The sequence below is a fragment of the Arachis duranensis genome, chromosome 1 (assembly GCF_000817695.3).
Source record: "Arachis duranensis cultivar V14167 chromosome 1, aradu.V14167.gnm2.J7QH, whole genome shotgun sequence".
NCBI classification, from domain to species: Eukaryota; Viridiplantae; Streptophyta; class Magnoliopsida; order Fabales; family Fabaceae; genus Arachis; species Arachis duranensis.
The window spans coordinates 28,420,801-28,431,161 of NC_029772.3; the positions used below are offsets into that span (position 1 = coordinate 28,420,801).

General features: G+C 37.5%; 1 non-coding gene across 1 annotated transcript; it reads right to left on the minus strand.

Moving 5' to 3' along the window:
• Positions 1 to 5,890: 5,890 nt before the first annotated feature.
• Positions 5,891 to 5,998, minus strand: LOC127743220 (small nucleolar RNA R71). Its single transcript, XR_008004594.1, has one exon. It is a non-coding gene; the product is annotated as a small nucleolar RNA R71 (small nucleolar RNA).
• Between the last annotated feature and the right edge of the window lie 4,363 nt (positions 5,999 to 10,361).

Here is a 10,361-nt window from a genome sequence, read left to right on the forward strand (position 1 = left end):
CTAGGGTTTACATGAGTAAGTAATTGATGCATAAATCCACTTCCGGGGCCCACTTGGTGTATGTTTGGGCTGAGCTTGATCTATCCACGAGCTGAGGCTTTACTTGGAGTTGAATTCCAAGTTATGACGTGTTTTGGGCGTTCAACTCCGGATCATGACGTTTTTCTGGCGTTTAACTCTAGACAGCAGCATGTACTTGGCGTTCAACGCCAAGTTACGTCGTCAATTTCCGAATAAAGTATGGACTATTATATATTGCTGGAAAGCTCTAGATGTCTACTTTCCAACGCCGTTGAGAGCGCGCCAATTCGATTTCTATAGCTCCAGAAAATCCATTTCGAGTGCAGGGAAGTCAGATTCCAACAGCATCAGTAGTCCTTTTGTCAGCCTTTTTCAGAGTTTTGCTCAAGTCCCTCAATTTCAGCCAGAATTTACCTGAAATCACAGAAAAACACAGAAACTCATAGTAAAGTTCAAAAATGTGAATTTAACACAAAAACTAATGAAAACATCCCTAAAAGTAGCTTGAACTTACTAAAAACTACCTAAAAACAATGCCAAAAAGCGTATAAATTATCCGCTCATCAGTGGCTAACAAGTACTCCACTTTGGCAAGGTTAGCCTTTCCTCATCTCATTTGTCACCTATGCAATTCGGCTGGGATTGACATAGAAGGAGACATCCTCATTGAAGAAGACAAGCCCATCACTAAGAAAAGGATGGAGCAAACAAGAGAGCTCACTCATGGACCTCAACAAGAGCATGAAGAAATTTCTCATGAAATCCCTAAGATGCCTCAAGGGATGCACTTTCCTCCACACAACTATTGGGAGCAACTCAATACCTCTTTGGAAGGCTTGAGTTACAACATGGACCAACTAAGGGTGGAGCACTAAGAGCACTCCATCATTCTCCATGAGATTAGAGAAGATCAAAGAGCTATGAGGGAGGAGCAACAAAGGCAAGAAAGAGACATAGAGGAGCTCAGGCATTCCATTGGATCTTCAAGAGGAAGAACTAGTCGCCATCACTAAGGTGGACCTATTCTTTAATTTCCTTGTTCTTATTTTTCTGTTTTTCGAATTTGATGCTTTATGTGTTTTCCATGTTTGTGTCTTTATTACATGATCATTAGTGTCTAGTGTCTGTGCCTTAAAGTTATGAATAACTCCATGAATCCTTCACCTCTCTTAAACGAAAAATGTGCCTAATTCCAAAAGAACAAGAAGTACTTGGATTTCAAATTTTATCTTGAAATTAGTTTAATTATTTTGATGTGGTGGCAATACTTTTTATTTTCTGAATGAATGCTTGAACAGTTCATATTTTTTATAGTGAAATTTATGAATGTTAAAATTGTTGGCTCTTGAAAGAATGATGAACAAAGAGAAATGTTATTGATAATTTGAAAAATCATGAAATTGATTCTTGAAGCAAGAAAAAGCAGTGAATAACAAAGCTTGCGAAAAAAAAAGAGAAAAAAGAAATGGCAAAAAAGAAAAAGAAAAAAAAAAGAAAAAGCAAGCAGAAAAAGCCAATAGCCCTTTAAACCAAAAGGCAAGGGTAAATAGGATCCAAGGCTTTGAGCATTAATGGATAGAAGGGTCCAAAGGAATAAAATCCTGGCTTGAGCGGCAAAATCAAGCTGTCCCTAACCATGTGATTGTGTCATGAAGGTCCAAGTGAAAAGCTTGAGACTGAGTGGTTAAAGTCGTGATCCAAAGTAGAAAGAGTGTGCTTAAGAACCTCTAACTGGGGACTTTAGCAAAGCTGAGTCACAATCTAAAAAGGTTCACCCAGTTATGTGTCTGTGGCATTTATGTATTTGGTGGTAATACTGGAAAACAAAGTGCTTAGGGCCACGGCCAAGACTCGTAAAGTAGCTATGTTCAAGAATCAACATACTGAACTAGGAGAATCAACAACACTTTCTAAAATTCTGAGTTCCTATAAATGCCAATCATTCTAAATTTCGAAGGATAAAGTAAGATGCCAAAACTGTTCAGAAGCAAAAAGCTACTAGCCCCGCTCATCTAATTGGGACTAAGTTTCACTGATATTGTGAGATTCATTGTATATTCTTTTCTTTTTATCCTATTTGTTTTCAGTTGCTTGGGGACAAGCAACAATTTAAGTTTGGTGTTGTGATAAGCGGATAATTTATATGCTTTTTGGTATTGTTTTTAGATAGTTTTTAGTAGGATCTAGCTACTTTTTGGTTTATTTTTATTAGTTTTTAAGAAAAATTCACATTTCTAGACTTTACTATGAGTTTGTGTATTTTTCTGTGATTTCAGGTATTTTCTGGCTGAAATTGAGGGACTTGAGCAAAAATCTGATTCAGAGACTGAAAAAGGACTGCTGATGCTATTGGATTCTGACCTCCCTGCACTCGAAATAAATTTTTTGGAGTTACAGATACCCAAATGTTACGCTCTCAATTGCGTTGGAAAGTAGACATCCAGGGCTTTCCAGCAATATATAATAGTCCATATTTGCTCGAGTTTTGACAATGCACACTGTCGTTCAAACGCCAACTTCCTGCACTATTCTGGCGTTAAACGCCAGAAAAAGGATAGAAGCTGCAGTTAAACGCCCAAACTGGCATAAAAACTGGCGTTTAACTCCAAGAAAAGTCTCTACACACGAAAGCTTCAATGCTCAGCCCAAGCACACACCAAGTGGGCCGGGAAGTGGATTTCTGCATCATTTACTTATTTCTGTAACCCTAGTAACTTGTTTAGTATAAATAGAACTTTTTACTATTGTACTCATATCTTTGGAACATCTTGGTATTATCCTTAGATCATCTTTGGAACGTTTTTCCTTAGACTTGGAGGCTGGCCACTCGGCCTTGCCTAGACCATTTTCACTTGTGTATTTTCAACGGTGGAGTTTATACACCTCAAAGATTAAGGTGTGGAGCTCTGCTGTTCCTTGAGTATTAATGAAAAGTACTATTGTTCTTCTATTCAATTCAAGCTTATTCTTATTCTAAGATATTCATTCACACACAAGAACATGATGAATGTGATGATCAAGTGACACTCATCACCATTCTCACTTACGAACGCGTGCCTGACAAACACTTCCGTTCTACATGAAAACAAGCTTGAATGCATATCTCTTGGATTCCTGGTCCAAGCATTTGATTGCCTCTCCTAACAACAGAGCCTTCAATTCCTTGAGATCAGAGTCTTCGTGGTATAAGCTAGATCAATTGGCAGCATTCTTGAGATCTGAAAAGTCTAAACCTTGTCTGTGGTATTCCAAGTAGGATTTGGGATGGGATGACTGTGACGAGCTTCAAACTCATGACTATTAGGCGTCGTGACAGACGCAAAAGGATCACAGGATCCTATTCCAACACAAGTGAGAACCGACAGATGATTAGCCCTACATAACCCGTAGCTGGACCATTTTCACTGAGAGGACGGGAGGTAGCCATTGACAACGGTGATACCCGAACATACAGCTTGCCGTAGAAAGGAGTATGAAGGATTGGATGAAGGCAGTAGGAAAGCAGAGATTCAGAACGAATAACGCATCTCCATACGCTTATCTAAAATTCCCACCAATGAATTACATAAGTATTTCTATCTTTATTTTATGTTTATTTATCTTTTAATTATCAAAACTCTATAACCATTTGAACCCGCCTGACTGAGATTTACAAGATGATCATAGCTTGCTTCAAGCCGACAATCTCCATGGGATCGACCCTTACTCATGTAAGTTTTATTACTTGGACGACCCAGTGCACTTGCTGGTTAGTTATGTGAAGTTGTGAAAAAGAGTTGAGATTACAATTGTGCGTACCAAGTTGTTGGCGCCATTGAGATCACAATTTCGTGCACCAAGTTTTTGGCGCCGTTGCCGGGGATTGTTCGAGTTTGGACAACTGACGGTTCATCTTGTTGCTCAGATTAGGTAATTTTCTTCTTGTTTCAACCTTTATTTTATTTTCAAAAAGGTTTCAAAAATCTTTCAAAAAAAATTTTTTTCTCTTCTTTTTCGTTTTTCCAAGAAAAAAATTCGAAAAGTTACAAAAAAATTTATAAAATCATAAAATCAAAAAAATATTTTGTGTTTCTTGTTTGAGTTAGTGTCAATTTTTAAGTTTGGTGTCAATTACATTTTTTTATAATTTTCTAAAAATATTTTTTTCCGAAAATTCATGCATTGCATTCTTCATGATCTTCAAGTTGTTCTTAATGAGTCTCCTTGTTTGATCTTCATATTTTCTTGTTTTGTGTCTTTTGTTGTTTTTCATATGCATTTTTAAATTCATAGTGTCTAAACATGAAAAATCTCTAAGTTTGGTGTCTTGCATGTTTTTTTCTTTTCTTGAAAATCTTTCAAAATTAAGTTTTTTATGTTCATCATGATCTTCAAAGTGTTCTTGGTGTTCATCTTGACATTCAAAGTGTTCTTGCATGCATCATTTGTTTTAATCCAAAATTTTTATGTGGTGAGTCATTTTGTGGTTTTTCTCTTTTCTCATTAAATTAAAAAAAAAACAAAAAATATCTTTCCCTTATTTCTCTCATAAATTTCAAAATTTTGGATTAACTTAGTCAAAAAATTTTTAAAATTTAGTTATTTCTTATGAGTCAAGTCAAATTTTCAATTTAAAAATCTTATCTTTTCAAAACTTTTTTTAAAAATCAAATCTTTTTCATTTTTATTTCATGTTTTTCAAAAAATTTTTAAAAATTGATTTTCAAAATATTTTTCTTATCTTTATTTCATAATTTTCGAAATTATTACTAACAATTAATGTTTTGATTCAAAAATTTCAAGTTTGTTACTTTCTTGTTAAGAAATGTTCAATCTTTAAATTCTAGAATCATATCTTTTAGTTTCTTGTTAATCAAGTCATCAAGTTCAATTTTCAAAATCAAATCCTTTTAAAATTTCTTTTTCAAATATTTTTTAAAATAAATTTCAATCATATCTTTTTAATTATATCTTTTTCAAATCATATCTTTTTCAAACTTTAATTTCAAAATCTTTTCTAACTTCTTATCTTTTCAAAATTGATTTTCAATTTTAACTTTTAATTTTATTCCTTTTCTTAATTTTCGAACTCTAACAAAATTTTAAAATAAAAAAATATTTTCCTTTTCTTTTTAATTATTTTTAAAAACTCTCTCTCTCATCTCTTTCTATTTATTTATTTAATCACTAACATTCTTCTCTTCTTCTTATAATTCGAACCCTCTCTCCCTCTCTGTGTTCGAATTCTTCATCTCTTCTCTCTACATCATTCTTCTATTCTTTTCTTCTTCTACTCACATAAAGAAATCTCTATACTGTGACATAGAGGATTCCTCTTCTTTTCTGTCCTCTTCTTTTTCATATGAGCAGGAGCAAGGACAAGGACATTCTTGTTGAAGCAGATCCTGAACCTGAAAGTACTCTGAAGAAGAAGCTAAGAGAAGCTAAGGCATAACAATCCAAAAAAAACCTTACAGAGAATCTCGAAAAAGAAGTAATGGCCGAACCCAACAACAATGCAAGGAAGATGCTTGGTGACTTTACTGCACAAAATTCCAACTTCCATGGAAGAAGCATCTCAATCCCTGCCATTGGAGCAAACAACTTTGAGCTAAAGCCTCAATTAGTTTCTCTGATGCAACAGAATTGCAAGTTTCATGGACTTCCATTAGAAGATCCTTTTCAGTTCTTAACTGAATTCTTGCAGATCTGTGATACTGTTAAGACCAATGGAGTTGATCCCAAGGTCTATAAGCTTATGCTTTTCCCTTTTGTTGTAAGAGACAGAGCTAGAATATGGTTGGACTCTCAACCTAGAGATAGCCTGAACTCTTGGGATAAGCTGGTCACGACTTTCTTATCCAAATTCTTTCCTCCTCCAAAGCTGAGCAAGCTTAGAGTGGATGTTCAAACCTTCAGGCAGAAAGAAGGTGAATCCTTCTATGAAGCTTGGGAAAGATACAAGCAACTGATCAAAAAGTGTCCTTCTGACATGCTTTCAGAATGGACCATCCTGGATATATTCTATGATGGTCTGTCTGAATTGTCTAAGATGTCATTGGACTATTCTGCAGGTGGATCTATTCACCTGAAGAAAACGCTTGCAGAAGCTCATGAACTCATTGAAATAGTTGCAAATAACCAGTTCATGTACACCTCTAAAAGGAATCCTGTGAGTAATGGAACTCCTCAGAGGAAGGGAGTTCTTGAAATTGATGCTCTGAATGCCATATTGGCTCAAAACAAAATATTGACTCAGCAAGTCAACATGATTTCTCAGAGTCTGAATGGTTTGCAAAATGCATCCAACAGTACTAAAGAAGCATCTTCTGAAGAAAAAGCTTATGATCCTGAGAACCTTGCAATGGCAGAGGTGAATTACATGGATGAAGCCTAAGGAAACACCTATAATCCCTCATGGAGAAATCATCCAAATTTCTCATGGAAGGATCAACAAAAGCCTCAACAAGGCTTCAATAATGGTGGAAGAAACAGATTTAGTAATAGCAAGCCTTTTCCATCATCCTCTCAGCAACACACAGAGAATTCTGAGCAGAGCCCCTCTAGCTTAGCAAACATAGTCTCTGATCTATCTAAGGCAACTCTAAGTTTCATGAATGAAACAAGGTTCTCCATTAGAAATTTGGAGGCACAAGTAGGCTAGCTGAGTAAAAAAAGCACTGAAATTCCTCCTAGTACTCTTCCAAGCAATACATAAGAGAATCCAAAAAGAGAGTGCAAGGCCATAACCTTACTTGGTGTGGTCGAACCTAGAGAGGAGGAGGAGGACGTGAATCCCATTGAGGAAGACCTCATGGGACGTCCTCTGGACAAAAAGAAGTTCCCAATTGAGGAGCGTAAGGAATCTGAGGCTTATCTAGAGACCATAGAGATTCTATTGAACCTACTTCTGTCATTCATGAGCTCTGATAACTATTCCTCCTCTGAAGAGGATGAAGATATTACTGAAGAGCAAGTTGCTAAGTATCTTGGAGCAATCATGAAGCTGAATGCCAAGTTATTTGGTAATGAGACTTGGGAGGATGAACCCCGCTTGCTCACCAATGAACTGAATAACTTGATTAGGCAGACATTACCTCAAAAGAAAGAGGATCCCGGAAGGTTCTTAATACCTTGTACCATAGGCACCATGACCTTTGAGAAGGCTCAGTGTGACCTGGGGTCAGGCATAAACCTCATACCACTCTCTGTAATGGAGAAACTAGGAATATTTGAGGTTCAAGCTACAAGAATATCACTAGAAGTGGCAGACAAATCCATGAAACATGCTTATAGACTTGTAGAGGACATGCTAGTGAAGGTTGAAGGCCTTTACATCCCTGCTGATTTCATAATCCTAGACATTGGAAAAGATGAGGATGAATCTATCATCCTTGGCAGACCTTTCCTAGCCACAGTAAAAGCTGTGATTAATGTTGACAGAGGAGAGTTAGTCCTTTAATTGAATGAGGACTACCTTGTATTCAAGACTCAAGGTTTTCCTTCTGTACACATGGAGAGGAAGCATGAAAAGCTTCTCCCAATACAGAGTCAAACAAAGCCCCCACATTCCAACTCTAAGTTTGGTGTTAGGAGGCCACAACCAAACTCTAAGTTTGGTGTTGAGAGGCCCCAACCATGCTCTGAATATCTGTGAGGCTCCATGAGAGCCCACTGTCAAGCTATTGACATTAAAGAAGCGCTTATTGGGAGGCAACCTAATTTTTATTTATCTATGTTATTTTATGTTTTCTTTAGATTGATGATCATGTGGAGTCACAAAAACAACTACAAAAATCAAAGCAAATTCAAAAATAGTATTAAAAATAGCACACCCTGGAGGATGAGCTTACTGGCGTTTAAACGCCAGTAAGAGTAGTAGAATAGGCATTAAACGCCCAGTCTGGCACCATTCTGGGCATTTAACGCTAGAAATGGGCACCAGACTGAGGTTTAACGCCAGAACAGAGCACCAAGTTGGTGTTAAACGCCAGAAATAAGCAACAACTTGGCATTAAACGCCAAGAAAGGAATAAAAATTGGCGTTTAACGCCAAAAACAAGCAGCAGTCTGGCGTTAAATGCCAAAATTGCACTCTAAGGCATTTTTGCACGCCTAAATGGAGCAGGGATAAGAAGTCCTTGACCCCTCAGGATCTGTGAACCCCACAGGATCCCCACCAACCTCAACTCATTCTCTCTCTCTCACACCTTTTCATAACACTCTTCCCCAAAACCCCCACCTACCTCCAAAATTCAAAATCCTTTCCCTCCCAAACCCAACCCAAAATACTCGCACCCAACCCTCCTCCACTCCTATATAAACCCCTCATCCCTCCTTCATTTTCACACATCACAATCACCTTATACCCCCTTGGCCGAATTCACTCTCTCCCTCCATCTCCTCTATTTTCTTCTTCTTCCCCTTCTTTCTTTCTTCTTTTGCTCGAGGACGAGCAAAGCTTTTAAGTTTGGTGTGGTAAAAGCATTGCTTTTTGTTTTTTTCATAACCATTTATGGCACCTGATGCCAGAGAAACCTCTAGAAAGAGGAAAGAGAAGGCAAAAGCTTCCACCTCCAGGTCATAGGAGATGGAGAGATTCATCTCAAAGGTCCATCAAGACCACTTCTATGAAGTTATGGCCAAGAAGAAGGTGATTCCTAAGGTCCCTTTCATGCTCAAAAGGAATGAGTATCCGGAGATCTGACATGAGATCTGAAGAAGAGGTTGGAAAGTTCTCACCAACCCTATTCAACAAGTCAGAATCTTAATGGTTCAAGAGTTCTATGCCAATGCATGGATCACTAGGAACCATGATCAAAGTATAAACCCGAATCCAAAGAATTGGCTTACAATGGTTCGGGGGAAATACTTAGATTTTTGTCCGAAAAATGTAAGGTTAGCGTTCAACTTGCCAATGATGCAAGAAAACACACGCCTTACACTAGAAGGGTCAACTTTGATCAAAAGTTAGACCAAGACGTCATGGACATATGTATAGAAGGAGCTCAATGAAAAAAAGACTCAAGAGGCAAGCCGGTTCAATTGAGAAGACTGGACCTTAAACCCGTGGCTAGAGGATGGTTGGAGTTCATCCAACGCTCTATCATTCCTACTAGCAACCAATCTGAAGTAACTGTGGATCGGGCCATCATGATCCATAGTATCATGATTGGGGAGGAAGTGAAAGTTCATGAGATCATACCTCTAGAACTCTACAAGGTGGCTGACAAGTCCTCCACTTTAGCAAGGTTAGCCTTTCCTAATCTCATTTGTCACCTATGCAATTCAGCTGGGATTGACATAGAAGGAGACATCCTCATTGAAGAGGTCAAGCCCATCACTAAGAAAAGGATAGAGCAAACAAGAGAGCCCACTCATGGACCTCAACAAGAGCATGAGGAAATTCCTCATGAAATCCCTGAGATGCCTCAAGGGATGCACTTTCCTCCACACAACTATTGGGAGTAACTCAACACCTCTTTGGAAGGCTTGAGTTACAACATGGACCAACTAAGGGTGGAGCACCAAGAGCACTCCATCATTCTCAATGAGATTAGAGAAGATCAAAGAGCTACGAAGCAGGAGCAACAAAGGTAAGGAAGAGACATAGAGGAGCTCAGGCGTTCCATTGGATCTTCAAGAGGAAGAACTAGCGGCCATCACTAAGGTGGACCCGTTCTTTAATTTCCTTGTTCTTATTTTTCTGTTTTTCGAATTTGATGCTTTATGTGTTTTCCATGGTTGTGTCTTTATTACAAGATCAATAGTGTCTAGTGTCTGTGCTTTAAAGTTATGAATAATTCTATGAATCCTTCACCTCTCTTAAATGAAAAATGTACCTAATTACAAAAAACAAGAAGTACTTGGATTTCAAATTTTATCTTGAAATTAATTTAATTATTTTGATGTGGTGGCAATACTTTTTGTTTTCTGAATGAATGCTTGAACAGTGCATATTTTTTATAGTGAAATTTTATCTTGTTGTTTATGAATGTTAAAGTTGTTGGCTCTTGAAAGAATGATGAACAAAGAGAGAAATTTATTGATAATCTGAAAAATCATGAAATTGATTCTTGAAGCAAGAAAAAGCAGTGAATAACAAAGCTTGCGAAAAAAAAGAGAAAAAAGAAAATGGAGAAAAAGAAAAAGAAAGAAAAAAAAGCAAGCAGAAAAAGCCAATAGCCCTTTAAACCAAAAGGCAAGGGTAAAGAGGATCCAAGGCTTTGAGCATTAATGGATAGGAGGGCCCAAAGGAATAAAATCCTGGCCTAAGCGGCAAAATCAAGTTGTCCCTAACCATGTGCTTGTGTCATGAAGGTCCAAGTGAAAAGCTTGAGACTGAGTGGTTAAAGTCGTGA